Source organism: Oncorhynchus mykiss, chromosome 15 (assembly GCF_013265735.2).
Source record: "Oncorhynchus mykiss isolate Arlee chromosome 15, USDA_OmykA_1.1, whole genome shotgun sequence".
In the NCBI taxonomy this organism is placed as follows: Eukaryota; Metazoa; Chordata; class Actinopteri; order Salmoniformes; family Salmonidae; genus Oncorhynchus; species Oncorhynchus mykiss.
The window spans coordinates 31,396,402-31,405,780 of NC_048579.1; positions in this window are offsets into that span (position 1 = coordinate 31,396,402).

Consider the following 9,379-nt stretch of genomic DNA (forward strand, 5'->3'; position numbering starts at 1 on the left):
GATGTGTGCAGAGCCCGGGTATGGGTGAGGGGCGGACGTAAAGTTATACTGTTACACACCAAAACTATGGATCGCGCGGCATCACGTGAATGCCAATCATGGCTCTACCTTGAAATTCTGGGGAATTGAGAATGTTTCTTTTTTTCTCCAGAAGTGGCAATATAGTGAGGAAATGGTTACAGATAGAGGCAATTTGGATCAATTGCTTAGATTGAGGCAGGCCAAAAGGTCTGAAACAACAGCTCTCTTTCTAATCTTTTTTGTAAATACGTTTTTCTTTGTTTATTTCTCTGTCTTTTGTTATTCAAGTGGAATGTATGTGTAGGAATCTAGAATGAGGGTCATACTCTTGTTTGAATATCATGTTTAGTTGCTACTCCTGACAGTATTGACGTTGTTAGCATGTAAGGCTCTGATGAAGGCGATTCATGTCGAAATGTAAGTGTAGCCGATGTGAAATGGCTAGCTAGTTAGCGGTGGTCCGCGCAAATAGCGTTTCAATCGGTGACGTCACGATGCTTTGTGGGTGTCAGTTGTTGATGTGTGCAGAGGGTCCCTGGTTCGATCCCGGGTAGGGACGAGGGAACGGATGAAAGTTACACGGTTACATAAGCACATTATTGTTTGTTTGTCAATAAATCTATCAGATTTATGCAGCAACAGAATTCTCATTTTTCTTCATTCTCCCGGATAGTCACCAGTTGAAGTATCCTGGGGTAAGGAATGTTCTTGGGATTTTCAAGTCCCTCAGTCGAGCACCTGATCCCCCTTTTTTGTTTAAGCGGGGCTACCTTTTTTTCCAATTAAAACACATTGTTTGAAATTGTGTGCTTGTCATTTGTTTGTTTCCTGAATACGGAATACTGGCAATATCAACAGTTATAATCAGTAACAGTGCAGTCTAAGCTCACTATTTGGCAAACACCAAAATAATAATCACAAAATGCCAACATATGTTATAAATGTTTATTAAAAATGCACTAACTGAATCATAACAGTAATGCCCCGTAATGACAAAGCGAAAACATTTTTTTATTTTTTTATTTGAATTTAAAAAATAAATAAAAACAGAAATACCTTAATTGCATAAGTACTCAGACCCTTTGCTATGAGACTCGAAATTGAGCTCAGGTGCATCCTGTTTCCATTGACAATCCTTGAGATGTTTCTACAACTTGATTGGAGTCCACCTGTGGTAAATTCAATTGATTGGACATGATTTGGAAAGGCACACACCTGTCTATATAAGGTCTCACAGTTGACAGAGCATGTCAGAGCAAAAACCAAGCCACGAGGTTGAAGGAATTGTCTGTCTGTAGAGCTCCGAGAAGGGATTGTGTCAAGGCAAAGATCTGGGGAACGGTAACACAACATTTCTGCAGCTTTGAAGGTCCTCAACAACACAGTGGACTCTGTAATTCCACAAAGACCCTTCCTAGAGCTGGCTGCCCACCAAACTGAGCAATCAAGGGAGAATGGCCTTGGTCACTATGACAGAGCTCCAGAGTTGCTCTGTGGAGATAGGAGAACCTTCCAGGACAACCATTTCTGCAGCACTCCACCAATCAGGCCTTTATGGTAGAGTGGCCAGAAAGAAGCAACTCCTGTCATACCATGAGAAAAAAGATTCTCTGGTCTGATGAAACCAAGATTGAACTCTTTGGTCTGAATGCCAAGCGTCACGTCTGGAGGAAACCTGGCACCATCCCTACGGTGAAGCATGGTGATGGCAGCATCATGCTGTGGAGATGTTTTTCAGCGGCAGGGACTGGGAGAATAGTCAGTGTCGAGGGAAAGATGAATGGAGCCAAGTACAGAGAGGTCCTTGATGAAATCCTGAGCCAGAGCCCTTTGGACCTCAGACTGGTTTGAAGGTTCACCTTCCAAAAGGACAACGACCCTAAGCACACAGCCAAGACAACGCAGGTGTGGTTTTGGGACAAGTCTCTGAATGTCCTTGAGTGGCCCATCCAGAGCCCGGACTTGAACCCGATCGAACATCTCTGGGGAGACCTGAAAATAGCTGTGCAGAGATGCAGGTGAATAAAAATTATGTTGGATATTCTAATTTGGGTTTGATTCAGATAAGAATTACACATTGCTTTCATAAACCAGCAAAATTATAATTGCAGGTAGGGTTGAGAAATTCTGGTGAATTTCCAGGTTTTAAAGAAATCGTGGTTGAACTTTGCCTGGCAACAGAAGCAGGAAATCTGAAATCCTTAGACCAGGATTTTGGGAATATCTGGGAATTTGCAACCCTACTTGCATGCTTAATGTGGCCTGAGGTATGAACTGAGGTACAATTATGTACTTATTGATGAAGGTACAAAGGATGACCTTACAGGATAAGGGTACCATTTCAAGTGTTTGTACCCCTTTAGAAACAAATCTAAACCTTTTTTTCCTGTGTGTAATACAATGTCCAGAAACTCAAGGTTTACTGGACACATTAGGCCTGCAAGTCATATTATGCTGGCTTGCAAGGTGATGTGTAATTCCTATTGGAATCCAGCCAGCATGGGGAAATCTAACTTTTAATCACCCACAACCTATATTTAGAATGACTGCAGTGTTGGAAGAGTAAGCTATGAGACTACCTAAAACATCTAAACTTCTTCAACAATTTCACTAATGGTTGCAATATCTCCAAGTAGCATATTGGATTCGTTTTGAAAATGTTTGTAATTTATATTTAGGTAGCATAAGATTAATTAATTAATCAATCAATGTACATGCAGAAATATAGATATTGAAACAAACAAATGAAAATCAACCTGCAATAGAATATGCTGGGAAACAAAAATTATGGGCATGGTTTTGGTTCAAAGTGATGTGAGTTTTAGGCCCCCATAGTACTGTACAATAAAATAGGCTTTCAAAATAAGGCGTTATGAAATACATAGTAGTGTGTTACATTTTTTGGGGTAAAAATAATGACATATATAACAGTAGACTTTACGTCCGTCCCCTCTCCCCGACCTGGACGCAAACCAGGGACGCTCTGCACACGTCAACAGTCACCCTCGAAGCATCGTTACCCATCACTCCACAAAAGCCGCAGCTCTTGCAGAGCAAGGGGAACCACTACTTCAAGGTCTCAGAGCAAGTGACGTCACCGATTGAAATGCTACTAGCGCGCACCACCGCTAACTAGCTAGCAATTTCACATCGGCTACACATACTCACTTAGGATCTCACTTGGGGAAGTCCACAAGACCATAAATGTGACAAGCATGTCTCTGTCACTAACAAATACAGTTATGGGTGGTAACTCTACAATTTACTCGAAAGGCAAGGCACTCCGGGAAATATTTTAATAAGGCTTTACACTCAGCAGTGGGTTAATTTAACACTGTTCCGGTGTCTACATGGGTCCACAGACTCAACACTCTGTGTGAAATTGTTAGTTTTTTTAACACTGGAGAATTTGCTGTGTAGCAACAGATGTTATACTATTTCCATAGATATAATTGCTTTTGCTTCTACAGTACATATCTCTCCCTTGACCACTCCATTCTCTTTTGAGCTACAGAACAGAGTAAACAATTGACCCCTGCCTTCAACATGTCTTTCTGCTCACAAGTCCGGGACCATGTTCTGTGGGTGCCATAATGGCCCCATCCCTAGCTTCAATGTTTAAGCAATGCCCCGTAATTATACATTTCTATTTTATTTTCTGCACCCGTTGTTACCCGAGTCCCTGGTTGTCTATGATAAAGTACATCGACACACCTCTTAGGCCCACAGGTCTGTTGTGTGCCAACTCTGCTCGGCCGAGGCGGTCAGCAGAAATCCTTGTTTCCATTTTGACTTCACACTCAGACCCTATTACCGTGAAAAATGGCAGTGTCGCTTCTGAGGGATATAATGGGACTTTTGAACTTTTGTGTTCTTGCTGTATTCAGGACTTTTAAATATGTAGCGACCGGTTCTTTGCTCCAACATGGCAAGCCATGCAGCTGCCAACCCGATGGAGCGATTTCCCTCAGGCACAGTCTCTGTGAAAGCAAAAGCATATTTCAGGTCACCTGCATCTCTGTCTAAAACAAAGTTGGTACAGTGAGGATTCCCTTTGATTATCCTGGAGAGACTGACTGCACAACATTGTCTCCACTTAAGGCATTCTGCCCCAGGTCCTTGCCAAATAAATCAAATCAAACCATGGCAAGGTGACTGGGAATATGGTCGAATACAAACAGTGTAGTTATTCCATCCGTAAGGCAATCAAACGCCAGTATAGAGACAAAGTGGACTCGCAATTCCATGGCTCATACACGAGATGCATGTGGCAGGGTATACAGACAATCACGGATTACAAAGAGAAAACCAGCCAAGTCGCGTACACCGACGTCTTGCTCCCGGACAAGCTAAAACACCTTCTTCGCCCACTTTGAGGATAACAGAGTGCCCGCTTCCAAGGACTGTGGGCTCTCGAGAATGAGGTCTGATACCAACAGGCTCAGGGACTGTTTCTATCTACAAGCCATCAGACTGCTGAACACTTGAACAGGACTGACCACCTGCTCTGATACTCTGCACCTTAACACACATGCGCACACCCACACAGACATACACACACACATATACTGTACAATCATGCTACACACACAACTGCTGTTGTTATTATACTGCTCAGTTTATACACTGCCCCTCATCCCCCTCTTCCCCAATACAAGTGTAAATATTGGACTGTAAATTGTGCCTTCCTGTACTAAAAATGTTATAAATGTTTATCATAAATGTTTATTCTATTCTTGTCATACCCTGATCTGTTTCACCTGTCTTTGTGCTTTTCTCCACACCCCTCCATGTGTCGCCTGTCTTCCCCATTATCCCCAGTGTATTTATACTTGTGTTCTCTGTTTGTCTGTTGCCAGTTCGTTTTGTTTCGTCAAGCCTACCAGCCTTTTTTGCCGTGCTCCTGTCTTTCTCTAGTTCCTGTTTTCTAGTTTTTCCAGTTTTGACCATTCTGCCTGCCCTGACCCTGAGCCTGACTGCCGTTCTGTACTTTTTCACACCACCCTGGATTACTGACCTCTGCCTGCCCTGACCCTGACCGCCGTTCTGTATCTTTCAGACTCTGATCTGGATTACTGACCTCTGCCTGCGCTTGACCTGCCATTTGACTGACCCTTGTTTTTGTAATAAACGTTTGTTACTTCAAAACTGTCTGCATCTGGGTCTTCTCCTGAGCTTTGACAATTCTACTGAGCCATTTACTTTATGTTCTTATTCTTATCTTTCATTATTTCTTATTGTTGTTGCAGTCGAGAAGGAACCTGCAAGTAAGCATTTCATTGGATGATGTATATCATGTGTTTCTCTTACATATGACTAATACAACTTAAACTCGTTAGTTGCATATAATTACAGTACATCAGAAAATTAACAATGTAATAGAAGTTGAAACGCATTGATGACAATGTACTGTATACCAGCTTTAAGATACACTGCGACCTCATCTCTTAAATTGGCCCACGTCTCACGTCTCAATTATGATAGCTCATGTGTGGTGAGCCCTCTAGAGCAAAATGGCGGCCTTGCATATGAGTTACCCATGAAAAGTGCCTTGCGACTTAGAGTGGATGGTTCACTCGTTTGATGGTTTTTGCATATTTTTCAACTTCGTGTTGTCTTGAGTTGTACAACTTGTTTGTTACCTAAATATTAAGGCCCAGTGCAATCAAAATGATGTTTTTTATCAGATTGTATAACAGCTGATGAAACTAACACTGTAAAAGTGTGAAAAAAATGTATCAGTGTTCTTTCCTGATAGTTCCTTGTTGAAAATACAATTTACAGGACCTTCTAAATCAGCAGGTTTTGAATGAGCGGAGTTACTGTTGCTTAGAGACATCACCATGTGGTAAATTAGTTAATGAACCAATAATAGAGTTCCAAACCTCTCTGCCAATAACTGCAAGTTTTAATTTTTTCACTCCCAACTTAGACCACTCCCAGACAGTCATAGCACGTTTATTGCTTGAGAATACATTTTTTGCTAAAGAGCTATATTTGTTTATTTACCATTTTAATCGAAAACGATTACTTAATTGTTATACCGAAATGATTTGATATTGTCACGTTCGTCATAACGAGGAGACCAAGGAGCAGCGTGAGTTGAATACATTATTCTTTATTTAAATGAAGAACACTAAACAACATAGCAATACGAACGTGACGCTATAAACACGAGTGCTGACATGCAACGACACATTGACAATAACCCACAAAACCAAAATGGAAAATGGCAACCTAAATAGGATCCCCAATCAGAAACAACGATAAACAGCTGCCTCTGATTGGGATCCAATTCGGGCCACCATAGACCTACATTTACCTAGACAAACCAAAACCCCATAGATGTACAAAAAACCCTAGACAAGACAAAACATACATACCACCCTCGTCACACCCTGACCTAACCAAAATAATAAAGAAAACAAAGATAACTAAGGTCAGGGCGTGACAGTACCCCCCCCCCCCCCAAAGGTGCGGACTCCCGGCCGCAAACCTAAACCTATATGGGAGGGTCTGGGTGGGCATCTAACCTCGGTGGAGGCTCTGGTTCTGAACGCTGAGTCCGCTCTTATAGCACTGACCCGCGGATCATCGTCGGAGGCCCCGGGCTGGGGACCCTCGTTGCGAGGATCATCGCCGGATGTTCTGGACTGAGGACCGTCGCTGGAGACCCCGGACTGGGGACCATCGCTGGAGACCCCGGCCTGGGGACCGTCGCTGGAGACCCCGGACTGTGGCCCATCGTTGAAGGTTCCGAACTGTGGCCCATCGTTGGAGGTTCCGGACTGTGGCCCGTTGCAGGACGCTCTGGACTGGGTACTGTCGCCGGACGCTCTGGACTGGGTACTGTCGCCGGACGCTCTGGACTGGGTACTGTTGCCGGATGCTCTGGACTGGGTACTGTCGCCGGACGCTCTGGACTGGGTACTGTCGCCGGACGCTCTGGACTGGGTACTGTCGCCGGACGCTCTGGACTGGGTACTGTTGCCGGACGTTCTGTACTGCCGAGGTGCACTGTAGGCCTGGTGCGTGGTGCCGGCACTGGTGGTACCGGGCTAGGGACACGCACCTCAGGGCGAGTGTGAGGAGCAGGAGCAGGGCATCATTGCATGCATTGTTTGTCTTCTCTGGGGGTCATGTATGAATTACAGTATGTAATGTTCACAATTTGGTCATAAACTCAGCAAAAAAAGAAAAGTCCCCTTTTCAGGACCCTTTCAAAGATAATTTGTAAAAATCCAAATTACTTCACAGCTCTTCGTTGTAAAGGGTTTAAACACTGTTTCTCATGCTTGTTCAATGAACCATAAACAATTAATGAACATGCACCTGTGGAACGGTCGTTAAGACACTAACAGCTTACAGACGGTAGGTAATTATGGTCACAGTTATGAAAACTTAGCATACTAAAGAGGCCTTTCTACTGACTCTGAAAAACACCAAAAGAAAGATGCCCAGGGTTCCTGCTCATCTATGTGAATGTGCCTTAGGCATGCTGCAATGAGGCGTGAGGACTACAGATGTGGCCAGGGCTATAAATTGCATCGTCCGTACTCTAAGACACCTAAGACAGAGCTACAGGGAGACAGGACGGACAGCTGATTGTCCTCGCACTGGCAGACCACATGTAACAACACCTGCACAGGATCAGTACATCTGAACATCACACCTGCAGGACAGGTACAGGATGGCAACAACTGACCGAGTTACACCAGGATCGCACAATCCCTACATCAGTGCTCAGACTGTCCGCAATAGGCTGAGAGAGGCTGGACTGAGGGCTTGTAGGCCTGTTGTAAGGATGGTCCTCACCAGACATCACCGGCAACAACGTCGCCTATGGGTACAAACCCACCGTCGCTGGACCAGACAGGACTGTCAAAAAGTGCTCTTCACTGACGAGTCGTGGGTTTGTCTCACCAGGGGTGATGGTCAGATTCACGTTTATCATTGAAGGAATGAGCATTACACCAAGGTCTGTACTCTGGAGCGGGATCGATTTGGAGGTGGAGGGTCTGTCATGGTCTGGGGCAGTGTGAGGGCTAGGGCCATTCCCCCCAGAAATGTCCAGGAACTTGCAGGTGCCTTGGTGGAAGAGTGGGGTAACATCTCACAAATCTGGCAAATCTGGTGCAGTCCATGAGGAGGAGATGCACTGTAGTACTTAATGCAGCTGGTGACCACACCAGACACTGACTGTTACTTTTGATTTAGACCCCCCTTTTGTTCAGGGACACATTATTCCATTTATGTTAGTCACATGTCAGTGGAACTTGTCCAGTTTATATCTCAGTTGTTGAATCTTATGTTCATACAAATATTTACATGTTAAGTTTGCTGAAAATAAACAGAGTTGACAATGAGAGGACGTTTTTTGCTGAGTTTAGTTTTAATTTGAAGGGCCGGTCTGTCGGAGATGCAGGTGCATCTCAATTATTAACATTTTCTTCCTCTCCTAGTCTCTTATCTGTCGCCTGTGTTTAGTCCCTCTAGCCAATCAGTAACACTAATTGATCAACGTGCCAGGTTGAAACGAATACAGACTATGATGCTCCCACACTGTAAAGTAATTTACATGCAGCTCATTGGAAAGTAAAATGCTCTGTTTACAGTTTTTGACAATTGGTTACACATGATTTCTGAACCTATGGCTCCTTTTCTCTAGACTCCACACACGAAACCCCAAAACACACACACACACAACATGCAAAACATCACACATCTCTTGCAAAACCAAACACTTAATTCAGAACTATTTTAACTCTTCTCGAAATTGTGTTTTTGCATCAAAACTACACATAAACCGTCAAATGATTAGCTCTTATACACACCAACTGCACATGGATGTGACAAATGTAAAACACTACTATCTTGTGTCTTCTGCATGTTCAGTGTGCAGTGGAGTCCACGGCAGTTTGTCATAACACTCACACATACATGTATATGCACAAATATATACAGTATGTATGCATATTCAGTATACATTTACACTATAAACAGACATGCAAGGGGGGAAAAATACGTTGTATTTCTTTCTCAAAACATTGTATTTTCATCCAGATTTCAGGATGAACAGTAACAGACAAAACAAATACTCTCTTTCCAAAATTGGCTCCCATTGTTGTCCAAACCAAGGAAGGCAACCTGAAGCCTATTTATAGTACTCAAGCTCTGATTTCTAAGTGAAGAAATGAACTACAGTATAAGTAGTTTTAACATGTGAGCACTGTGTCTAGGTAATCAGTAAATGAGTGTGGTATTTGGGATGGCAGTGTTTTCCAAACGAAACACAAGACCTGTTAGTTTTGAATGATGTGTCTAATGTAGAGAACTGTGTGTAGTGTTTTGCAAAAAG